This window comes from Rhinichthys klamathensis, unplaced genomic scaffold (assembly GCF_029890125.1).
Source record: "Rhinichthys klamathensis goyatoka isolate OS25496 unplaced genomic scaffold, OSU_Roscu_1.1 h1tg000006l_1, whole genome shotgun sequence".
Classification (NCBI taxonomy): Eukaryota; Metazoa; Chordata; class Actinopteri; order Cypriniformes; family Leuciscidae; genus Rhinichthys; species Rhinichthys klamathensis.
The window spans coordinates 7,988,585-8,015,115 of record NW_026606559.1 but is presented as its reverse complement, the minus strand read 5'-3'; the positions used below and the strand labels follow the sequence as shown (position 1 = coordinate 8,015,115).

The 26,531-nt window shown below is 36.2% G+C and overlaps 2 protein-coding genes across 5 annotated transcripts in view; both read right to left on the bottom strand.

Annotated features, from left to right (window-relative positions):
• The window catches only part of cers2b (ceramide synthase 2b), a 43,672-nt gene extending 28,059 nt beyond the window's left edge, over positions 1-15,613 (bottom strand). For both annotated transcript variants that reach the window (XM_056257913.1, XM_056257920.1), the window contains exon 1: positions 15,347-15,613. The gene's annotated coding sequence lies outside the window, so the exon portion shown is untranslated. The remainder of the gene's footprint in view (positions 1-15,346) is intronic.
• A 6,188-nt stretch (positions 15,614-21,801) lies between these two features.
• Positions 21,802-26,531, bottom strand: part of celf3b (cugbp, Elav-like family member 3b) — a 56,486-nt gene continuing 51,756 nt past the window's right edge. For all 3 annotated transcript variants that reach the window (XM_056257885.1, XM_056257900.1, XM_056257893.1), the window contains one exon: positions 21,802-22,376. The gene's annotated coding sequence lies outside the window, so the exon portion shown is untranslated. The remainder of the gene's footprint in view (positions 22,377-26,531) is intronic.

Genomic DNA, 26,531 nt, shown 5'->3' with positions numbered 1-26,531 from the left:
TTTCTGATCAGTTTTTCCCCTGCCAAAACGTCATCCTGACCGTCCGTTCATCGCACGTTTCTGTCTCACCAGTGAAGTTTGGTTGCCATAGATATATCAACCCGGTCACACTAAATGCGTCTCTATAGCACGCAGTGTGTTTATCGTGCAATTTATACGCGAAAATTAGTTTTTACATGCATAGGACACGCATTGGTTTAGTAGTGGTGTGGGGTGCGTGTGTATAATACGTTTGGTTAGGATTAGTATGGCAAGCCAAGAGGTTCAGAATTACGCCATAAATGAATCGCGTTTACAGCCAAACGCCGTCATATACGTCGTTTTAACATAATATGTGTGTTTATATATATATATATATATACATACCGTATATAGTAAGGTTGATGTGTATATTGCCTAATTGCAAGCTTGTTCAGAAATGGTGACAAAAACTTAAAATATAACTGCTTTTCCATCATATTGAACATCATTATATGAGTATTAGGTTGAATGAGTTAGAATTAACTGTTTTATTAATCATTAGAATATAGACATTAAGAGAATAAATTGTTATGCAAGTACTTTTACTTTTAATACTTAAAGTACATTTAAAATCAGGTACTTTTTACTTTTTACTTAAGTAGGGTTGTCATTGTGGTACTTCTACTTTTACTAAAGTAAATATGTCTCTGGTTATTTGTACTTTTACTTAAGTACTGAGATTCAGTACTTCCTCCACCACTGGTTTTAAGTGAACATAAGGAGTTGAGATAGAAAACGCACGTGTAACAGTATAATGGATCCGTGCATTAGCTCTTAAAGTGACAGCAGCCTTATAAACCTGCTGCCAAATTCTGAGATAATATTAAAAATATCTATATAGCCGTTTTTCCCCATGATATCGATGTCAAAATTGTGGCCAGTGAAAATGATGCGTGGCTAGTAACTTTGGAAAACCACTAGCCACAGTGGCTGTTGAGCAAAAAAATTTATGTCAAGCCCGGAGTGTAGTTAAAGAGAGTACACTTTCATGACTGTTTCATACACTTATGTACATTTTAAAAGTGCACTTTGTAATAATTTCAAATTAAAAGTTTTACTTTAAAGTACTGTAGGGTTGAAAATAATCAAAGATATTTGAAAATGAACAAAGACATTTGCTTTAGTTTTCAACCCCCTCTTTCTTACCCCAAGGGCCATTTGGGATTCCTAAAGACACAGAGGTGCTGATAGTGATCAAGGCCTGCCACACTAATGTGTGTACATCAGGGGTCACCTTTAGTACAGTGGGGGAAGTTGTCGTTTTCTGATTGGTCAGTTTGAATGTCTCACAGTTGTGTTACAGTCACATGCTCAAGGAAGGGATAAAAGAATATTGCAACTGTTGCTCTTTCTCTTTTATTCTCTGTCTCTTCTTTTTCGCTGGCTCTTCTTGTCTCTGGTCTCTTCTTTTCCACTGGGTCTCTTTCTCTCTACACTTTCTCACTCTATTTCTCTCTCTCTCTCCCTTCCCATCTCTCAGGTAACATTATGCTGGGTACGATTAATGGTATACGTTTTTATCATCTCATCTATTTTGTAACTATTTTAAGTGTAACCATAATTGTCATTAAACCCAAAAACTTTTGATTCGGTAATAACTTTGATGTACTACCTATTGCAATACAATATTGACACACTATAGCAACGCTCTCCCACATATTTTGGGATTGTAACTACGCTTATTTCCGTCAGTGGTATAAATAGCAGGAAGTGGTAATAAACAAGAAAAATGTCAAATTTTCTACCATTTTGCTGATAAGTTAAGTTTCTTTAGTCATTCGACAGTCCTGCAGCCTGAACCACTGTATGAAACCCATCCTTACAGTACATTTTAAGTCAAGTTTTCATAATCTTTTGTTGTTCTTTAAAGTAAATGTGTTGAACATATAAAGCACATGTAAAGTACTTGATTATTATATCTACTGTAGTGTGATATTCAAAATTACATTTAAAGTTAATTTATTTTAAAGTCCCCCTGTAGTCAATAATTTTATCCCTTAAAACTAATCTTTGATCACCAAAATGGCATTATTAAAAGTTTTTTCCTTGAAAAAAAAAAAAGATTCATGCCTTAAAATAGCTTGAATATAACTCCACACCCTTGCCTCATTTAGTATATGCGGTTCTACGAATATTCATATTAGCCCCGCCTCCACTCACTCACACCAGCTCAGAGATCCACTCGTTGTCGATCACACGTTGATCTGATAGGTTACAAGGTAGTTTGTGACGTCAGAAACAGCAGCGAGTTCAAACCGCGTTTTTGAGACTGTCTTTGGTTCACTGCAGTTTTAAGGAGAAAAATACTCAGCAATGGTGTTGAGTTATGAATTTGCACATGTTTTGTCTTAAAGCATATTAAAAACAAACATTAAAAACTTGATTTTCACCACAGGGACTTTAAATGTACTAAATTCATCATTACAAATGTGTCATAGAAATTGAATTAAATAAATGACATAAGCAAATAAATTGTCAGTATTCAGCAGTACATTTTAACCATATTTCAAAGACATTAGATGTAATTGTAAAAATACATAAAAAGATGCACTAAAGTCTTACTTAAGTGGGTAAAAAAAGCACTCTAAAGTTCAGCTAATTGCATTTAATATGAATTTAAACTATTTAAACTATAAAACATTAAATTGCAATTAACATGTGTCGGAAAGTATTACATTCAGTTCACACTTAAGCATATTCTTTTAAGTATTATATTTCCGTAATAAGTCCATTTAAAAAAGTACACTACTTTTCACCAAGGTGTTTTTACAAGTGAAATGCATCAATACTGCAGACATGCCACGAGTTTGATCAGATAACGTTCAGTTCAGTTGTTTTTAGAACTTGTGTTAATGTAAGCATTTCTTTTCAGCACAGTCAGACACGCCTGTGAGGGTCAGACGCCCCGTCCCGCTCACGACAGCTCTGCTCCTAAACTCTCATTGGCTGCTCAGGTCATGTGATTCCACTCTGGCCATTCTCTGATGAACCTATCAGTGCATTGTGTGTGTTCGTGTGTGTGTGTGTGTCTGGTAGGAGCATGAGGAAGTATATAAAGCGTTTTGTGTGGAACATGGTTTTGTTGAGTGCACGCAGACATCGGCGGAGTGAGTGTGTGTGTGTGTGAATGATACATTGTGTGTCTGTGTGATGATTCTCAGAGGTTTTTAAAACCTTAACAGAGCTGTCCATTGAGTTATCCACCAAAGACTCCTTAGTCTATATATAGAGCACTAAAGATGCCTATGCCACTCGTTCGACTCATCAGACAATCCCAGATAAGACTAGGTCAAACATATTATAAATGATTTATTCAACAAGGTCAAATGCTCTGACACTGGCCATCCTCTGAATTTACACTAACTGACTGAACAAGATTAAGATGACCATTGAGCATTGAGTAGATTATCAGTGGATCAGATAGAGGAAGAATCAAAACTGTGGTGCTCTCGCTAAGAAACACACACAGGGCATAAAATCAACCAAATCAATAAGAAGTATTGATCTGTAAAAGATAAATTAAATATCTTAAATTTTAAGACTACTCATTAAATCTCACGACTCTTGTAAACATGCTTTTCTAAGAGATTATACTCATGATGTTGTGTGGCAAAGAATAAAAAAAATCCCCCGGATTTCCACTGAAAGAGGGAGCTGAGTCATAGAGACCAGAAGAGACTTGAGGGTGGACTAAAAAAAACACCTCACAACTGCATAGCAACATGTCAACAACCACTCAGAACAACTTAGCAACCACATACTGTAGCAATGCCATGTGCTGCGTGTGCAATTCACATACTATCCGTCCTAAATAGAATTAGTGTGTCCCAAATCATAGTATGTAACTTGAAACGAGTATTCCAAAGATACTGGATGGTCTACTTTTTCCGGTTAGATACGAAGTGCAGATCCGTGCACACTCTAAAGGCTAATATTTCCCACAACCCATTGCGCGTTGGATGACGATTCGATTACTACTCTTTTAATAACTACAAACACGAATAAAAAGAGTTAAAACAAAACTACAAACATGGCGGATGTACGAGTCTGATGAGTAGAGAGGTTTAGATGAAGGGGTTTGAGTGATTAATAATCAGTTTATAACCTGACGGAAAGACATTATATTTCATCTGCAACAGCGTGAACTTTTGCAAAGATACGTTTACATTCATTAACTTTTAAATGCATCATTATGCAAACACATGAGGAGAGTCTACGCATGAAAGCAGATCAACATGCTTCTACATTTCTCTCCGATATGGTTGGAAATTAAATTAAATTGATTGTGGATGATTTTAACTGTGAAAAGATTATTTTTTACTTGTTACTTGATTGATTAATTTGCCCCACCCGTCCTCCCTCGTCACCTGATTTGTTTGCTCGCCCTATTTATTCTCCTTGTGTTTTCAGTCCTGTGCTGGTTCGTCGTCTAACCTTGTCTGTCGTCGCCTCTTGTTTCGTGTTCATGCCAAGTCTAGTCGAAGTCTTGATTCCTTTCTTGGTTTCCCCCACGGGTTAGTTTTTGTTTTATTTTATACTTAATAAATACCCATTGTTCTGCACTTGAGTCCTCGCTACTTTCACCGACCCAAACCCTGACAGAACTAGGGATGCACTGATATGAACATTTTGGCCGATACCGATAACCGATAAAATTTATATTTGAAAGCCGATAACCGATATGTTGGTCTATAAATTTAAATTCTAATTTTTTTGAGAAATTTTTGAGAGCCTGATTACAAAAACAAAAGTCTCATGTCCCAATCACACAATTATAATGATGTTCTCATTATAATTTTATGTAACCTATATGAGAGACTTGCACAGCGCATTTTGCACTTAACTGCATTTTCCTTTTCAAAGTGATTCCAATCATATTTCAAGCAATTTAAAACTATCATGGCGAACAGTGCACATCTGAACTGTATCAGCTGTAGGAAATAACCCGTTTTTTATCGGCTTTAATATATCGGCCGATAACAATAAACATTAAAAATTTTACTTATATCGGTCAATACCGATATGGTGGCCGATATATCGTGCATCCCTAGTTTAAACGGTGGCAGAATGCATGAAACTAAGTGTTAAAGACGCAATTATGACCAAGTAGTACAGTATGTGTCCCACAACTTGCATACTCTTCTGCTACACACTCAAAAGTATGTATTTTTTCTTCACAAAAACAGTGCGTACTTTTAGGGCATGGTAGGAGTAGGCGAATTGGGACGCAGCACTGGAAACCCCTCACAACAACACCTTACCATCGAGGCCCTGGGTTTTGCACAGACAAGTACCACATCATTTGCTTCAGCAAAGCAAAAACAATTACTTTTGCAATGAAAATTTGCATAATTATATTCCTGGCACATTAACATCACTGTAATCCGTGGAATCACAGCTGTTTCAACAAACTCGAGTGACGGACGAGACCAGGTGGAGGATCTGTCAAATTTCCACCTGTTGAGGTTTTGCTTAGTAATGCTGAGGTGGTTTGTTTGTCATTTATGCCGGTCAATGGTGAGCCAAAAACTGAAAACGAGTAAATTAAACTCGAGTAAATTAAACCGGCCTGGTCAGTGTTTGTAAAGAGATCAATAAATATTTGGGAGTCAAATGTCTATCACTGGTCTTGTGTAAACGGGTTTGTTGTGTGTAGTAATTACTTTGCCTGGTGAGGCTGTATAACGGGGTGATTTCTGCTGATGATATGTCTGCAGCTGAACCAACACCAGTGTGTCTGTATAATAGCATGCCCACTGTCAATCAACTAAATCATCGGTTTCTAATTCTAGTCCACAGGATTCCTGTGTCAGAGTTCTTGCTCCTGTTCTGAAGTAGGGCCCTGAAATCCATTTTATTTGGTCCCAAATTCCATTTAATTGTTTTCCAAAAATGTTTTTCCTATGTAGATTTTTTTTGGATTTTGTTTGAATTTTTTTGACTCCATTTTGGTCAAATTAAATTTTAGTAATCAAAAAGTATGTATAATTAATTGAAATTGTGAACCTTGTATCATTTAAAAACAATTTATTAAAAGTTTAACAAAAATGACATGGCCCTATGAAATATGTTTTTTTCTTCTTAAATTCTGTTTTTTTTTTAGTTTTTTTACCAAATACTCTGTTTTCCAGATTCCATTTTAATAGTTTAATTAAATTTTCATAATTAAAAAAGCATGCCTAATTAATTGAATTCATGAAAACAACAAATTATTATTATTTGTTATTTATTTATTAATTTCTATGAAGTGTTTTTTTCCTCTGTAGAATATTGTGTTGTGTATTTAAATTTTTCTGGCAGTCAAATGAAGGCATAAAACAATCATTTAATTTATCTTTTAATCATATGAACTTGTCAAAGTACTGCACAACAGAGCTTTACTGTTAAAATTAAAACATGGTAGAAAAATTGTGTGATTATTCCTTAAAAAATCGTTTTAACAATAATTTATTTTATTATTATTAGTGTTAGGATTATAGCAAAATTCTACTGTACAACAGCAATATATTTCTGTCACAATTTCTCCAAGTTGAACCAAACTTTTATTTTGATGGGTTGCCGTGAAGACCTCTGAGCAAATTTTGTGATCTCAAAGACTAAACTAGTAGAACTACTTTAAAAAAATAACACTGCACAGATTGAATATACAGATGTGTTCAGAATTAATGGTACCCCTGGTAAATATAATCAAAACTTGCTGTAAAAAATAAATCTGCATCGTTTATCCTTTAGATCTTTAATTCCAAAAATTGCTAAAAATCTAACCTTAAATTGAAGTAAAAGAATTGAAAGTGGGGGGGAAATCACATTATGAAATAAATGTTTTTTCTCCAAAACACGTTGGCCACAATTATTGGCACCCATAGAATTTTTTACGAGTAAAATATTTAGCACACCAGGAGGACTAGGAACATGAAATTGTCTAGCTATGACTTCTTGTTTCACAGGAGTTTAAATATGAGGAAACACAAAGGCCAAATTCCCTTAATCATCCATCACAATGAGTAAAACCAAAGAATATAGTTCTGATGTGCATCAAAAGACTGTTGAGCATCACAAAATAGAAAGTGGCTGTAAGAAAATAGCTAAAGAATTGATAATCCCCATTTTGACCATCAGGGCAATATTTGAGAAGTGCCAATCAACTAAAGATGTCACGAATCTGCCAGGAAGAGGTCGTGTGTCTATATTGCCTTAATGCGCGGCGAGGATGAAAGTTTGAGTGGCCAAAGACTCTTCAAGGATCACAGATGGAGAATTGCAGAGATTAGTTCAGTCTTGGGGCCAGAAAGCCTATAAAAAAAAATCAAACAACCCCTACATCACCACAAGTTGTTTGGGAGGGTTTCAAGAAAAATCTTCCTCGCTCATCCAAAAACAAACTCCAGCAAATCCAGTTGTCAGACATAACTGGATCTTCAAACGGCACAGGGTTCTGTGGTCAGATGAAACTAAAAAAAGAGCTTTTTGGCAGCAAACACACTAAATGGGCTTGGTGCACACAAGGATAAAAAGTACCCCATGTGTACTATTTAATAAACCGTTGGATCTTTAATGTTGTGGGCATATTTTTCTGCTGGAGGTCCTGGATTTCTTGTTCAGATACATGGCATTGTGGATTCTGGCAAATACCAACAGATAAAAATCAAAACCTGACGCCTTCAGATAGAAATCTTATAATGGGCCGTGGTTGGATCTTCCACCAGGACAACGATCCAAAACAAACATCAAAATCAACTCAAAAATGTGTTACGGAGCACAAAATGAAGCTTCTGCCATGACCGTCCCAGTTCCCGCCTGATGAGTGGAGTGAACTGAAGAGAAGAAGCACCACTAACATGGATCTGGGAATCTGCAGGATCTGGAGAGGTTCTGTATGGAGGAATGGTCTCTGATCTCTGGTCAGGTGTTCTCCAAACTTATCAGGCATTATGGGAGAAAACTCAGAGCTGTTATCTTGTCAAAAGGAGATTGCAAAAAGTATTTAATAAAATGGTGCCAATAATTGTGGCCAACGTGTTTTGGAGAAAAACATTTATTTCATAATGTGATTTCCCCCCCACTTTCAATTCTTTTACTTCAATTTAAGGTTAGATTTATGGTAATTTTTTTGAATGAAAGATCAAAAGGATAAACAAAGCAGATTTATTTTTTACAGCCAGTTTTGATCATATTTACCAGGGGTGCCATTAATTCTGAGCACGACTGTATATCTTTGGCTTCGTTCACAATCCAAACCTTAGTACTCAAGTATGATTTATTGCTCAGATTTTGTTTGGCTGTTTACATTATTTTTTTCAATGTGGCTAATATCAGATTAGAGTTTGAACTGATCATAGTCTCGAAACTGACCCGCATGCACAAAAGATCAATAACGAGATGGAGCGCAGCACACTATCACACAGGCATAAACACTGAGGACACTGAAATCAGTGTTTATCTGAGTCACATATGAGCGGGGGGAAAAACCTGTGGTTTTGGGCCACTTTTGCCTGTAGTCTGAAAATAGCCTTTTTAAACTCTGAATACTCCTGTAATTGAATCAGACATTGTCAATCCTTCATATCAGGAGGTGGTTGAAGTGAAGTGATCATGCTGATAACACAACACAGAAAACAAATAAGGTCGGCTGCCGATTGTTATCCGCCAATGATCATTATAAATAGTTTCATCGGTGGTCCCTATAAAGGCTGATCAGAAGACGTGCGGCTAAAATGACTTCACTAAATTCACCGATCTGACAGTTCTACCAAGTGTCTGAAAAAGACAATCTATTTGCAATGTGTGTGCTAAGGAAATCCCACGGGGCAGAAAGCACAAAAAAGCTTTTAACACCACCAACCCCGTCAGACATTTCAAGGCTTCTTCATATTTTCAGACATTTCGAGACAGAAAGAGAATGGGGCCATTTAGAAATTCAACTGTCAGTAACAGAGACATTGCAATGACAGCGAGAAACTAGGGCTGAGATTAATTGAATTCTATTTTTGATTTTGGCATCTAACGATTATGAAAATATGATAATCGAGGAGAAAAGATTATTGTGACACAATCCGTCTAGCGGACATTTCTTTCCTTCACAGCTTTGCGTTTTTGTGCCTCCCTAAAAGCCCAAACTTAACGTCCAAATCATCTAAACCAGAGTCTACTGCTGCTAAACTGCGGGAAGTGCTTGATAATAAAAAGTTTGGGTACACTTTTGTAAGAAGTTGTAGTCTGCCTCAACCCAGATTCCACTCCAAAATATATTTTAGAATGAGCTCATCCCCAAAAATGGCTTAATTATCATAGAGATGAAGAAAGTGAAGTTATATTGTTTCTTCACCATTTGGGTTGATCACATCCTGAACAAATGGTAGTCAATTGTAAGAATGGGAATGGGTGTGGGACACCGAGAACCTTCTCAGACAATGGAGTGTCTCAACTTCATTAACATGCAGAACACAGCTGGTACAACAAGAGCAACTTCATTTACATTAAGAGTGGTAAACTGTAACAGGATAAAAGATTTAAGATTTGAATGTTCTGGGTTCATTCTGACGCAGGTGAACCCAAGGTGCTTCGTGTACCTTGCCACTGCTGCTGTAATAAACTTCCGGCAAGGTACACGAAGCACCTTGGGTTTACCGGCGTCAGAATGAACCCAGAACATAAAATACATTTAAAATATATTTTGGAGTGGAATCTGGGTTGAGGCAGACTTTATTTTAAGGCGTCCTTGTTACAGTGTAATTATACATTTAAGTATTCAGTAATATTAATTATGTACATGTACTTACTATAAGGTTAGGATTAGGGTTTGGTTTAGGGTTGGGTGCATATGCATCATTTACTGTTATTACTATAGTAAGTACATATGTAACGTGACAAGGATACTGTAAAATAGTGACTGACATGATGTGAAGGCCAAGTATGGTCCTCTACATTTAACTCATCCACACACACATTAGGAGCAGTGATTAGTGAGGACACACACACACACAAACTGTGCACACTCACCAGGAGCAGGGGGCAACCATTTCTTGCACAGGGCCACTATTGAGAATCGAACCCACGACCTTCGGGTTACCAGTCTGAATCTCTTACCATTAGGCCACGACTGCCCCGAAGTGAAATAAAGTGTTACCAATAGTTATTAAAACTCTGAAAGAGATACTGTTACCTAAGCAGTTTTCTGTGCACCCGCTCCAAGGCGGACAACCAAAGTATGGTCAGAAATCCAGCATTGCTGATCACCAGCATGTACTTTCTCATCTCTTAGTTTTAATACTTAATATGCATTGTTGTTAACAATAGCTAAATAAATAAATCATAATAATAAGTAACACGAAATAGAAGGCTTTAAATAGTCACGACTGATACTGTGGTCAGTGATCAGCCCAAACGATCCTGATGGGAGGGAGCAACCCTTAACTTCATACAGCAAACCATCAAACCATAGATGATGAATGGAAAGTTTTAAACAGCATCACTGGATGTAGGAAAAAGTGTGTTAAACACATCTGAACATCCAACAGCAGATGTTCTGACATGAAGATGGAACATTGGGGAGTGATTTTGCATTGCTGTTGGGTTCATTTGGGTATTAAAATCAAACTCATTTCAATGTGACTTTGAATTCATTTTAGTGCTTCGCAAATGTTTTATAGCTCTCGTTGTGCTTTTAAATGGAAAACATTCAAGCCACATAATGGCAGGGGTTTTAATTCACAGCTGAAGTTGAACAGCTCTGGCACTGAGTTTCCCACTGCATCTTCATAATGATAGGTTATTAGTAATAACACCTAGACAAGCGTTGGTGACACTTTACAATAAGCTCCAAATTATTAACATTAGTTAATGCATTAACTAAAAATACATTACAGTATTTATCATATCTTTGTTAACGTTATTAATAAAATCACTGTTTATTGTTAGTTCATGCAGCTCAGGTCCATTAAATAATATTAAAATATACAACTTTTGATTTGAATACTGTATTAGTAAATGTTGAAAAGTTCATGAACTAATGTAGTTTACTCATGTTAACTAATGGAACCTTATTGTAAAGTGTAAACCACGAATGTCTGTCATATTGAGAGCTTGTGAATGATGAGGCTTAATGAAAACTTTTGTTGCTCTTTCATAATTTTTTTAAACTACATATTTAGATGGAAACATAGCCTGTTTAAAGGTAAGATCCCATTGTGACAACATACCCCATGCAATGTGCCAACATGCCCCGCTATTGAGGGACGTTTGACTTTTTAAAAATGAACCTAGCATGAGAATCATTCTCAGGGGTAAAGTGTGACAACTGATCTCCTCTTTTTGCATTTGTCACTGTTTAAAGATGTGACGTGTCGTGCTGGCCTTTAGCTGATGGTTTATTAGTCACATCATTAGTCAGATGTCTATTTATTTAGAAAAAGTTCCAATTTAAGATGAAATCTCAGTGTGCTGCCGCCTCATGAGGTGAGAATGTTGGGTAAATGTTTCATAGCAGATGGACAGAAAGAGCTGACGAAAGAAAAACACATGGACTCTTGAACTGTGGTCCATCATACAATCCAGCTCAGCGGACATGAATGCACACACACACAAACACACACACACTTGCACATGTCTATCTGGCTGTCTAAATGGGGGTTCCCATTAAAGTCACCATGAAATCAAAATAGACAATTCTAATATTTTTATGGAATATTGCCGTATTTATTATAAATGTTTATAAAAATCCATGTCCTCTCATAATCTTAATCAAAATAACTTCTCCCTCTTGCAGCACATCTCTCCTCTTCTCTAACGACGTGTTCACTGGCACGAGGGCGGGACAACCTGTCACTCACATGAGATCCACCAATAGGCTTTATGCCGAGCGTCACGTGACCAAACCGGAAAACGGGTCTCATTGCATCCGCTTGTCGGAGAAAGTGTTAACGGCCGTAAGAAGAACTAACTACGATATCTATGGATTTTTAAGGTAATCAGCTAACCTACTAAGTTCACTTTGTTATTTGTGTTTTATGCTATTTAAATATGTTAGTGTGAAGAAGAAAAATTAAAAAACTTTTAAATATCAATCTGCACATGCGAGGGCCATTGGTTATGCTCACTTTTTGCTTGCTCCTTTTAAGTTATCTTGAGTAAAACCGCAAAAAATTTCATGAAGCACATATACAAAAGACCTGAATCGGAAGCGATGTGATCTGTTTTCCGGCTTGGTCACGTGACGCTCGGCATAAAGCCTATAGCAAACCACAACCATCCAAGTGATTCCCCACAGACAAAATCAAGTTCGGCCCTGCATTTTGTTCTGGTTCCAGAAGCCGTTTTACTCTGATATTCGTCACAATAGGGAAAAGACAATCACTTCTGTTTAATACCAACTTTTAAATTACTATTATAAACTCTACCCTTAAAAACAACTCATTATTTAAATTAAAAATACATATTTTATTACATTTTAACTGTAAGGTACACCTAACGGGCTTTCGCACCAGAGGAACCTTTTCATAGTTCCTAGGCTAGAACTATTGGCGGAAGTACCCGTTTTTTAGCGCATTCGCATTCGCACTGCAGGAACTAGGAACTATTTTAGTTCTAGGAACTCCGTTTGGAGGAACTAATGTAGCTCCTACTTCAGAGTCGGGTCTAAACCAGCGCTATAGGAACTACATGTTAGTGACGCTGATTGGCCAAACGCACGCGAAACACCAGCATCCGCCATTTTTAAAAAGGCTGTGTAAACGCACAGATTATAGCCTATATTGACTCCAGAAACTAACTCTACGAACATGGGAAACAGTGATAGATGGACCTCTTGACCTTGAGGAGAAAATCCAACGCAACTTTGACGGGACCAAGAGAAACATGATTATGTATTTCTGCTCAGATAGCAACACTGGACATCAACCACACGGCATACGCTAATACCTTTTCATATACTGTCCTTCTATGTATAACAGTTCTATCTAATAACGTGTTAGACAGGACTGTTAGACAGATCGTAAACTAATGAACACGGAGAATGCGAGCACTATCATTACCTACTATGTAGGCTACTTAGATAAAAAAAAAGATATATTTTTAGTAGGGCTGTCAAATGATTAATCGTGATTAATCACATCCAAAATAAAAGTTTTTTTTACATAATATATGTGGGTGCACTGTGTATAATTATTTTATATATATAAATACACACACATGCTTGTATATATTTAAGAAATATTTTCATGTATATACTGTATATAGATTTATATATAATTTATATTATATATAAATATAAATATTTTATATATAAATAATATTTTTTTCTTAAATATACATGCATGTGTGTGTATTTATATATATACAAAATAATTATACACAGTGCACCCACATATATTATGTAAAAAAAACTTTTATTTTGGATGTGATTAATCGTGATTAATCATTTGACAGCCCTAATTTTTAGTCGTTTTGGTGGATCAAAGTTGCCGAGTCCTAGCTGTGAGATCACATGATCAAAATTGGTTGCCCTCATTGGTATGACATCATGTAGGTGAGCGGGGCATGCATCAAACAGGAAGTTGACCCTGAAATGCATGAAGTGAGGAAAATGACATAGGTCTAAGCTTTTGCCAGTTTTCATAATAAGTCATAACATTGTCATAGCTACTATTTTACACAAACCTTTGATGGAAACATGAATATGATGCACTACTGCAACAAAATCAGTAAAAAAAAGTGTTAATTTATTTTTTAATTTTTACTGTATTGTGTGCAATTTAATCTTTATTCCTGTTGTAAAGCACTTTGATGGAAAGCGCTCTATAAATAAATGTATTATTATTATTATTATTAATTTCATGTTTCTATTTTCAGAATTAGGTTGTTTTTATTTTGTCCCACCAACCCAAACACAGATGGGACAGCATGATTTTGGGTGATTGGGACAGTGCTCAAAGGCTTATTAGCTAATGAAGAAAATGATTAACCTTTTACGAGAACCATTGCGTATGCTCTGCTCTAAATTGGTGTTTCCCAACCTTTTCAATTGTGCAACCCCTAATCAACCACAAAAATGTTCAAGAACTAGCTGGATTTTTCTAAAATAAAATAACCTAACTCTGAAAATAGAAACATAATAGTAAAACATTTTGTTTTTGGTACTTATTTTTTTGCATTAATTCATCATATTCATGATTCCATCAAAGGTTTGTGCAGGTTAAATGTGTGTTTGTCAAATTATTGGTAATGGGGCCACGCAACATGGGGGATTTGGGTCAGATTACTTTTTTAAAAGTAATTTTAGAAATTAAACTTATTTTTATTTTTATTTTATTTTTACACTTTTCACTGACTTCTTTTACCACAATTACATGTGTTCCTGTTCATATGGATAGGTATGAACTGATGTTTTGGCTGATGTTTTTGGCAAGAAACCTTACACAAGGCAAAAATTAAAATCCTTAATTCACATCTAGGTCACATTTAGCCTACTTATAATTAAATAGCTTTCTAAATGGGGACATTCCATGGACTTGTATTGTTTTTATTTATTACATGGCTTGGTTGAATTCAAATGTAGAATGCGGTCCGTTATTTTTTGATAACAGACCGCTGCTTAAAGGACTTGGCCTGGGATAGTCCGTTGCCATGAAAAACAGAGCGTTGCCATGGACACAGTTCTGTTCACTCTGGCTGATAAACTACTTTAAATCAATAAACTCCTTTTTAAATCAATATTTTGTGTCAAATTATTGATTTATTTGGTAGGTAGCCATGTAATAAGCGGGATAATGTAGACTGAGGCGGTTATTATAGCGAATACAACCCCTTCAACCTCCGCTTGGCGTCGGGGTCCTGATCAGCCTGTCGGGGTTGTATATTCGTTATAACAACCGCCTCGCTCTACAATACATTATCCCTTAACGTTACATAGCCTACAGCTAGTATTTAAGGACGTAGCAAAACGTCTTGTCAGGTAGGTTTAGCTCACTTCTGGATACAAATGTATCCCCCAAATATGGTTAAGTACACACACACAACTTTTTTTATATCTTTATGTAGACTCTCCAGACGTAATGGTTTTTATAGCCTAAGTTACTGTACAAACTTTCTATCCCATAACACTGCTACCCATCTCACAGAAAACTTTCTGCATTTTTACATTTTCAGAATAACCTAACGTTACTTTATTTCATATGCTTTATAAGCTGTTTTCCTCACGGAGACCAAAAGAAATTGCCCACAAGGGGACATTTGGTCCCCATATAGTACACACACGTCACACACACACACACACAAAGTAATTGCTGTAATAAATGTTACACACTGTAATAACAACAGGCGAGAGACTCACCTCAGTCGGTCAACAGACACAGCGGATCGTGATGATGTTTGTCGCTCCAGACGCTGTTTTCTCTGTGCTGGTTTTTCGGCACCGTTAGTGGGTTTGCGGTTCGGCCAGACTGTTTACCACCCGCATCTCTTCTCTCAAGACAAAAAAGTTTTCAACTTGGTAAGAATCGGTTTAACGGAGAAAGTGCTCAACAAAGCACCAGCTGTGGCGAGTTTGAATGGTATTTCCTGATTGTGGGGTTTCAAAGCCGTTTCAGAGAGTTTCTTCCGCTTGATGAGCGCGAGCGCACGGGAGTGGGACAGGCGTCGGTACAGAGAGAGACGAATAACGGAACGGGCGGGACTTAAAAATCATGACGAGAGAGAGAGAGAGAGAGAGAGAGAGAGAGAGAGAGAGAGAGAGAGAGAGAGAGAGAGAGAGAGAGAGAGAGAGAGAGAGACTCATCACACTCTTCCGGATTCGAAAAGCTATGTTCTCTGAACATTCGAGAAAAAAATTGTAACAATTAAAAAAAAATGTTTCAATATTTAAAACATTTCAGAAAAAAGTTCTATTAACAATAGATACAGTTTTTGTAGGCCTACTAACTTTTTAAGAACATTATTAAAGACCAGATAACTTCAAAGGAACGTTACTGGAATAACTTTGATGGTAGAAATGACATGGCCTACTTTATAAAAACATCTTCTGTACTTAAAATGTATTATCAATGTTCCCCACACTTTATGACCATGATCTGAGTTAAACAATGAACTGATAGCATACAATAATTTACTAAACTAAATTATTGTTTTTGTGTCCCAAATGACAAATGCAGTATACACCTATGCACTGAAGGCAACTCAACTAGGCTATCTATAGAGTATGAGGTTTAAAAAGGTAATGTTTTCATCCAACACCGTAGTCTGACATGGGCTGTGTCCGAAATTGCAGGGAGACCAGGGACAGTTGTAACAGGGGACGGTTGTAACACCTTAAATTCCTCTAATCAGAAACAACCTAGAGGGATGACCATATCTATGGGGATGACACTCACTGTGCTCATGCTCAATTAGTTTCCCTCCATTTTTGCCAAAAAGTGAGCCACATTAGAAACTTCCTGACAGAGTTATCGACAAAAGGTTGTTTTTTAGGTAAAAAATTACTTTTCTTTCTTATGTACTTTTTTGGATGCTGTTATAAGATAAAATGTTTATGAATTCAAACAAGTATTATTAGAATCACTGTTTTGTAAGCTAAAAATAGAAATGGCTAACAAGTGTCAAACTAGCAGTCAAGCTAGCTCACATGAGATGAAAACATGGTTGGTGATTCTGGGACGGTTGTAACGCCCCGTTACATCACCAACCGAGTTTCATTTATATTTTAAAAACTAATTAAGCTATAAAAAACTGCATAGTTTCCATTTAATGTGCAAATTAAATGTAAAATATGCACTGTGCATTGCGAATTAAATGTAAAATGTCATCAAATCACATTTTAAGGTAATTATCTTTTTTTAAAATATAAAAATAGTCAGTGGAAACGTGATTGCTTACAGCATGCCAAATATAAGAAAGAGGAAGACAGACAGGGGAGTCCCATTTCCTGTGCTGGATCATTAGGCTACTTAGAAATATGAAACGAATAGTCACAATAACATCCCAGTGCGCATTTGATGTCAATTTAACATAAATATGACAACAAACATTGGTCAAAATGACGTTACGAAATAGGTCAAAAATGAAAGTCATATTGACGGCAAAGTGTCAATGTCAATTTGATGTCAAGATTTTGACCTCTGCAGATATCATTTTGATGTTATTTTGATGTCATGCTTTGTTGGCATTTGATGTCAATTCTACATCTATTTGACGTCAGGATGTCATGATGTTGATGTCATTGTAATGCTATTTTGATATCATTCAATATCAAGCTTCGATATCAATTCAACATAAACATGACATCAAACATTGACTGTTTTTCAAACAGTGTCTGAAGTAGTGTTAAAGTTAATGAGATAATTAAGTGATTAATTGAGTGATGATTGGTCATTATTGATGAACACCTGATGTTAACAAGCAGAATCACTGAAGGAGAAAATCACAATTTTAAGTCACCATTTTGGTGATCAATGTTTGCTTTAGTTGGGCTCTTGACCCTAATGTTTTTAACTTTAGATTTTGTTTGGCTGCTGAAACTGAGTGGTGAACAGCCAGATGAACAAAGAGTAAAGGTGATCTGATGGTGTTGATTATGTTTTGACATAATCATCAGAGGTCAAAATCTTGACATTAAATTGACCGACACTTTGACGTCAATATGACTTTAATTTTTGACCTATTTCGTGATGTTATTTTGACATCAATGTTTGATGTCATATTGATGTTAAATTGACGTCAAGGTGCCCGCTGGGATGACTGATAAATAATATTGTCCATTTTGAGTAGGCTATATGATTAATTCATTATGTAACCTATATTTTAGAAATGTTTCAACCGTCCCTGACATGTGTTACAACCGTCCCTGTACACTGGGACGGTTGTAACAGTGGAGAGACTGTATTAAAATTAATTTTGCAACCTGTACATATTTCATAAAACCACTTAAATACATTGTTTCAGCAGTTGACCGATTGAAGTTTATAATATAACAAATTGGTTATTCCAGTATAAATGGTTTTTGATGTATTGCTAAAAATTGCAAAAAGTGTTACAACTGTCCCTGGTCTCCCTACTTATTTTTAATAAGTAAATACTTCAAGACCGCTAAAAAGTGTGTTCTATATACAGTAGTCAACATTTGAAGTGGATCAAAAAAGTTCATTAAAGTTGTCAAGACAAGAATGGGTATGGGTAAAATTCATGCAACTTTGATGAAAGGTTTTAATCCACTTCAAATGTTGACTACTGTAGTATGTGTGTGTGTGTGTGTGTGTGTGTGTGTGTGTAGTATGAATGTAATCCGGACGTACCATTTGTTGTCATTATCATGTGACCAACCAGTTGCGTCGCTTCACTGCTACTCATAAATCCTCTCCCGTGGCCTCATGGGATAGTAAAGTCCATCGTATGCACACTTCAGAATCTCACCAGAAGAAGTTAGTCATCCAGGTATATTTTCTGCCTATGAGTACTGTGAATTCGGACATACATATTTTTTCGCCTACTATAGTAGGGAAGGATGCGATTTCGGATGCAGCTTCCCTTTTGGCTAAGTAAGTAAAGCTGCAAAAGTTGAGTGTCTGACATTCCACACTTCATTTTTTCGGTTAAATAAGTGCATCATCCATGTATTTGAAGTGCACTTTTTTGTAACAAACTACTAGAACTGTTTATACAAATGCATTAGAATAGTGCATGAGTACACACATTGGGATGCACTGAAGTGGTTGCACAGACGGTTTAACCCCGTCTCAAACTCACTGGTTGGCTCTGGTTGAGATTAGGAAGAGCTGCCTATACAGGTTTTCTCATTGGCCCGCCTCGCAAATGTTGGTCGATGAACAAACCTGGATTTTTTTTTTTGTGCGATTTCAAGGGGGAGCCTCCGAGGAAGCAAAAAAAAGTGCAACGCTGCAAAACACCAGTGAGGAGATAAGAGTTGATGTCAGTGAGGCTTAATAACCACTGGATATTTGTGAGGAAACAGCTTAGCACTTCATGAATTGACATCCTGTGAATCTTCAACACGTTTGCTAATAAATATTCAGTGTGTTATGTTTGCAGAGTTTACATAAAAATAAAATACTGTTTTATTTTAAAAGAAACATTTAGCAAAAGATAGAATTCTGTTTATGGGACTAATCATTTGTTTATATGGTATCTGCAAACAGTAATTGCCTCATACAAAGCGATTCAGTGACGTCAAGGCTATAATGTGATTGGTTCACGAGGCACACGTGATCCAGTTCAGGGCCGGATTAACCATTAGGGCAACTGGTCACTTGCCCAGGGGCACAGGACATCTACGGGGCCCTGGACACCGTCACAAATGATGTTAGATCACGTTTGATCCTGGTTTACACGTTATGGTTTCTCCAACTACAGTGACAACTATGCTTAAGCAAAAATGACTAACAAAAATCACTTCCTGTTTTTGGTTTGTTTAGATGTTTTTGGTCCTGGTGCGTTCATATTTCAGTCGAACCGCACCAGAGCTCATTTGGCAGTGGACCGAAAGCCTCTGAAAAGGTAAGTCTCGGTCCACTTGTTTGATGGGTTTGGATGGCAGCGTTCACACTTATTCCAATGAACCGCACTAACAGATCAATTGCACCAGAATTTGTCGTATTCAAACCAAACCTGCCAAGTGTGAACACACCAAAAAGAAGATTTATGTATAAGACATAGTCTTAGTATAAATATTGATTTTAATATAAATATAACTGCAGAACTGGCTTGAGTTTGGTAATAATCTGATTTGAGTGTGCAGTAGCGGAAGGTGCAGTTTGCATGTACATGTTGCAAATAGACTACACAGATATTTAAATAATCCAGGAAAATCAGATCAGGTTCCAGCAAATATTTTGTCACTACTTCATTTTATTGTATTCAGTCCACTAGTACTTAATCCATTTGTGTTGGGACTGCTTGAATAATGTTTGCTGCATTAACTGATACTAGGCAGTGGATTTTGGTTCCTACCATGCTTTGGATTAAGAGAGTAAATGTGTGTGTTAGTCTGTGATTACATGCAATGCGTTTGTAGTCATATTGTGCTGCGTTGCGAACGTGTGTCAGACTGTCAGGTGATGACAGTGGATCCCTCTAGTGGTCAGGGGCGCCGCCAGGAATTTTGGGCCCCATGACAAAAAAATCACATTGGGCCCCCTCTGCGTAGCTGTTGTCACCACATCTCTAGGACCTAACTATCCCATCAAAAGCTTTACATAACTCTAATCAAAGGCTTGCAACTGTCTTGTTTCTTGTAGTACAATACTAGTGCTAGCACTATTTACTGCTGGTGATTTGTAAATGCAAGTCTGCATACAGTATGCGCATACAGATGCAAGATTAAAAGCCACCATAAAAATGTCCTTAAGGCAATCCTTTACAGTCTCAATGTATTTTTATTGCAAAATTAATGACAGATAAAAAAAATATATATATATATATATATATATATATATATATATTAACTTTTTAATCAAAATAAATTAACATCATCATCATCAAAATTCAGTCTAAATGAACGCATCAAACTGGATTATTTTAATACTGTCTGTAACTTACATGCAGGTTGAGGTAAGCTACTCATTGTTTCTAACTGCATCCAGTACAGACAGGAGGTTGTTTTTGTGTTGTTTTTTATTTATGTCTATCATAATGGTCATTATGTGAGAAAATAATTTGTGTTTGATTTCTGTCATTAATAAATATTTCATTTTCTTTTTTGTTATGGTAAAAAGAGCAAGAGAGACAGAGAACCCCACACACACTCCCTGGAATGATGCCAAGTCATTAACACAATGCTGCTCACCTTCTTCACCTGGACAGGGACAGGGAGGGTGCAGTTATGGGGAGACCTGGGTGCTACTGACTCATCTGTTGTTGAGTCTGCTAAAAGGGGCATGGACAATGATTTAATATGAATATCTTGCTAAACGTTTCCCTGCACTGATTAAATGTTGATGAAATAAATGTAGGCTAACAGTAGCCTGCAGCTAGCTAGTTTATTTCACTATGGACAACAGGTTAATACCACTCAAAGGCTACCCACCTTTCTTGGTGAAAAACTGGGTTACAGATTGACACCCTTTCTTTTGTCTTTCCTCTCTCTCTTTCCTTTTTTGAGAACCAGATTTTATTTTACAATGCAACATTGTGGTCATTGTTTTTCTGGCGCATCGACGCGATCTGTCTGCAATTAAACACCGTCACTGATGAGTGCGCGAGCTTAGGCAGGACCAAACCATTTCATGCAGATACAGGGGTGGTCGGTCAATATGGATGTTTACTTTTTGGTCAATGTTTATGGGGATATTTAACTTTTATTGCCAAAATAAGTAAAATCAAAGACATTGGTGTATAGTGTATAATATATATATTTTTTATTATTAGTTTTTACCTATTTGTTGGGGCCCCTGTCAGTCAGGGGCCCTTGGAATTGTCCTAACTTTTCCCCCCTATACGGCGCCCCTGCTAGTGGTGCAGCTTTGTGTCGTCTCCACTTTGAAGAGTCTAACACAGTTCATTGCCATCAAATATAAGCATCTCAGTATCTGCAGCTAAATATCGCCCTCAGTACGACACACACTTTCTCACTGTTACACACAGATCTCAGGCCATAACACATACAAATGTGACACAACATTATTTGAATACCTTTATTTTTTATTTAAATTAGAAACAAAAGTTTGATCAAAAAAGTTGACATAAATAACATCATTGTAATTCACATTTCAATAAGTTACAAAGTTGTACAATTGTTTTAATGTATTTCTTTAAAAAACATGAAAACCAAAAGACCTCACCCCAAACATGAATAAATTGATAAATAAAAAGATAAAATATTAAAACTTGCCCATAAGTCCCCTTATGTCCCATTTATAATGAAAAAGTAGAAATCTTACGATGTTTTTTTTTTCTTCTAACAATAATAATCATAATCATAATACTGTAACTATCATCATTGCTTTAATGCAAACTATTCTTATTTTCTTTTTTAAATAGATAATTTTAAGCTTAATTATTTAAACCTGATTATGGTCATTTACTGCGGCTGGTCTTCTCTCTTTTATTTTTTAACATATATATTTTTTTTGTTTTGTATGAAAAATGATACTTTTTTATTTGTAGAGCTAAGAAGGTCCATAGGAAGTAGCGTGTTTTTTTGTGTTAATACTATTGACATCTTTCTGTAACTGTGTGTGCTTGTGTGTTTGAATGCGTGTGTCATTTATGTACATGATTTTTTTATTTGTCCTTTGCATATTCACACATGTGTGTCTGTGTGTGCAAGATAACAAACATCTCACGTTAGCAATTTAACCTGTGCAGCTCAACACCTGGCGCCTGTCTGCTACGTGAATGCTTCAATGATCTCCATCCTATGAGAGAGAGAGAGAGAGAGAGAGAGAGAGAGAGAGAGAGAGAGAGAGAGAGAGAGAGAGAGAGAGAGAGAGAGAGAGAGAGAGAGAGAGAGAGAGAGAGAGAGAGAGAGAGAGAGAGAGAGAGAGAGAGAGAGAGAGAGAGAGAGTGAGAGATTAATTACATTACACTGATGTTAATATTTGTTAAATTTTCCACATTGCTGTCTGTCTGCTTGCTGGATCACAGGCAAAAACCACCTTGGAGCAGACAGTGATTCAGCTTTCAGGGTGAATCGCTGTTTCATCAGGTATCATACATGAGAATTACATCATCCTCAAATCATCACCCACAGCTTCTCTGCCATGTTAGATGAACTACCAAAGTACTCTCACTCTTTCCAGTCAAGTCACTCCTGCGATGGTTCTTATAGTGAATCAAAAAGATTGTTGCTGAGTCACAATGCTCAAACAATCAGATCAATGTTTTACAGAGACATGGTGTTCAATATATCTCTCCATATTAATCTGAGAAATTAGAAAGTATTTTAAGAGGGATACAATTACACACTTCAGCATTGAGGAGGTGAAAGGGCCAAACCTGACCTAAAACCTAAAGAAATCTATTCACAACCTCAGAAGACCAGCCGTCAAACATCTCAGATATGGCATATCAAATGTGCTTTCACACACGCAAACACACACACACACACACACACACACTGTCCATGCAAGTCACAGTGAAGCTCAAGCCTGTTGCATGTGTGTCTGGAGATCATATCTATATAATGCACATTTATGTGCACGTGTTTGAATGTGTGTGTGCGATTAGATTGATTTATGAGTGATTCTCATTGCAGCCAACATGCATCAACTCACAGCAACTGGAAACAGGAATTCTGGGAACTTGCTGAAGAACTGAACACCTCTTTTGAAATACAAACACAATGGCTATAAAAATGAGGTTCACTGATTTGTGATATTTATTGCATCTTCCCCAGAATTCCTGTATTGCTCGTGTTTCCTCCATTCAGCCCCAGGCACTGCACTTACTGTAACCCTCACTGTCAGAAGCTCAGGAAGACCCACAATGAAGAAGATTATACTTCACCCAAAAGGAGAAATTCTTTTATTAATCCTCATGTTTTTCTAAATCTGTATGCTCTTTCATGACATGTTAACTTTGGCTTCAGAAGATGTAAATATAGTCAAATGTTTTACTTTTATGGTACTTTTTGGCCCTTTCGGAGCTTGAAAGCCCCTGTATACTTTTGTTTTATGTGTTGCCTTCGGCTTGCTTTATTGGGGTTTAAAAGACACATTGAACGATGATGACACAACTGTTTTCTACAGAGCTGCTTTATAGCTGATTCCACTTTGTTTAATTTTGCTACATCAGCACTGTTATTAAACTGAATTTAATCAAGCTGAATAAAGATACTAATGAACTTTACAAAGTTATTGAAGTGAACTGAATCAAAGATTAAACTACTCGAGGTGAATAAAGATAATAATGAACTTTACACTGTTATTGAACTGAACTGAATCAACATTGAACCAACTCGAGGTGAATAAAGATAATAATGAACTTTACACTGTTATTGAACTGACCTGAACCAACATTGAACCGACTCGAGGTGAATAAAGATAATAATGAACTTTACACTGTTATTGAACTGAACTGAACCAACATTGAACCGACTCGAGGTGAATAAGATAATAATTAACTTTACACTGTTATTGAACTGAATCAACATTGAACCGACTCGAGGTGAATAAGATAATAATTAACTTTACACTGTTATTGAACTGAATCAACATTTGAACCGACTCGAGGTGAATAAAGATAATAATGAACTTTACACTGTTATTGAACTGAACTGAATCAACATTGAACCGACTCGAGGTGAATAAAGATAATAATGAACTTTACACTGTTATTGAACTGAACTGAATCAATATTGAACCGACTCGAGGTGAATAAGATAATAATGAACTTTACACTTGTTATTGAACTGAATCAACATTTGAACCGACTCGAGGTGAATAAAGATAATAATGAACTTTACACTGTTATTGAACTTAACTGAACCAACATTGAACCGACTCGATGTGAATAAAGATAATAATGAACTTTACACTGTTATTGAACTGAATCAACATTGAACCAACTCGAGGTGAATAAAGATAATAATGAACTTTACACTGTTATTGAACTGAACTGAACCAACATTGAACCGACTCGAGCTGAATAAAGATAATAATGAACTTTACACTGTTATTGAACTGAAGTGAATCAATATTGAACCGACTCGAGCTGAATAAAGATAATAAAGAACTTTACACTGTTATTGAACTGAACTGAATCAATATTGAACCGACTCGAGCTGAATAAAGATAATAATGAACTTTACACTGTTATTGAACTGAACTGAACCAACATTGAACCGACTCGAGATGAATAAAGATAATAATGAACTTTACACTGTTATTGAACTGAACTGAATCAACATTGAACCGACTCGAGCTGAATAAAGATAATAATGAACTTTACACTGTTTTTGAACTTAACTGAACCAACATTGAACCGACTCGAGATGAATAAAGATAATAATGAACTTTACACTGTTTTTGAACTTAACTGAACCAACATTGAACCGACTCGAGCTGAATAAAGATAATAATGAACTTTACACTGTTTTTGAACTTAACTGAACCAACATTGAACCGACTTGAGGTGAATAAAGATAATAATGAACTTTACACTGTTTTTGAACTTAACTGAACCAACATTGAACCGACTGAATAACGACTGTCTTCTGTAGAGCTGCTTTACAGCTGAATTTTATGCATAATTTTGTATTCCTGTTTATTACTGTGAAGCTGCTTTTTAAAAAATCTGTAATGTATAAAGTACTACAGAAATAAAGGTGAATGTTATTTTATGAGAAAGAGCAGCATGAACATTCCTCCAAATATCTACTTTTGTGTTCCAAAGAAGAAATAAAGTCATACAGGTTTGGATCAACATGAGGGTGAGTAAATGAGGACAAAATTATCATTTTAGGCCGAACTATCCCTTTAATCACAGCTGAATTTACCAGTTATGCTCTTATGTTATATGATATTATACATTCTGAATATTTTACATCGTTCATCTTCATGTCTCACACTCAAATGAAAAGCACACTAATAATTATAAGTCACTATTTATATAGCACACAATAGAACACTTTAAAAAATGGATCAATAACAAACTCTAGTCACAACGTTCACTGCAGGAATCATCACAGAAAGAGTGAGGGTTGCTAAGCGTGTAGCTAATTTCCAAACAAACTGAAAAATTAGTAATTTATCAGAGAAATCAGTCACAAATGCATCAAACAGTCCATCGTAGCCACGGCAAAACGGCATGCAGCCCACCTCATGGCCAGTCGCCGGGGGGAGGGCACAAAAACAAACAATGCTGCTAGGGCAATCCAAACATAGGCAATTGCCAACGGCAACCAGACAGGCCAATCAACTTACTACAACTTCAGAGGTAGTGGATTATGGTTGCTAGGTAACCATTGCCAGGGTCTCCCGTCATTTATGATTGGCCGTTTGGACCTTGTTGTGTGGTTTGTGATTTTCATAGAGAGAATACAAAGAGAGAATACCATGTCTACCATTGTTCAGCCAAACAGATAGTCGGCCCCAAACTCAGGCTGGTCGTGATGATCAAACAAGCAGATATTTCGATATTTTGTGTGCACGATTTACTAATTCGTTCCCTCAATTTATAAACCGTGCGCACAATTTAGCCTACTATTTGCAATTTTGACAAATTATACAAAAAAATATACAGCTTTAGTTAGGTGTTATGACTTTTTTTTTCTAATTTATCAAGATTACTGATTATCTGAGATACATTTATGCTTTAATTATGCTTTTAAAGCCTCATCTATGGCTCAAGACAACCCTTGTGAAAAAGACGTGTGCATAATTGGACTGAATGTGCACTTGTAGTGTAGGCTACTTCAAATCTTAAGTATATATTTTTAAAAACTGTACTTGCAGATAATTTAATATTAATGAAATAAATGCACTTAAAGTCTATGTACTATGACTATATTTCTTAATATACTTAAGTACACTTTTAAAAAAGTGCACTTTGTAATTAACAGTCAAATTAAA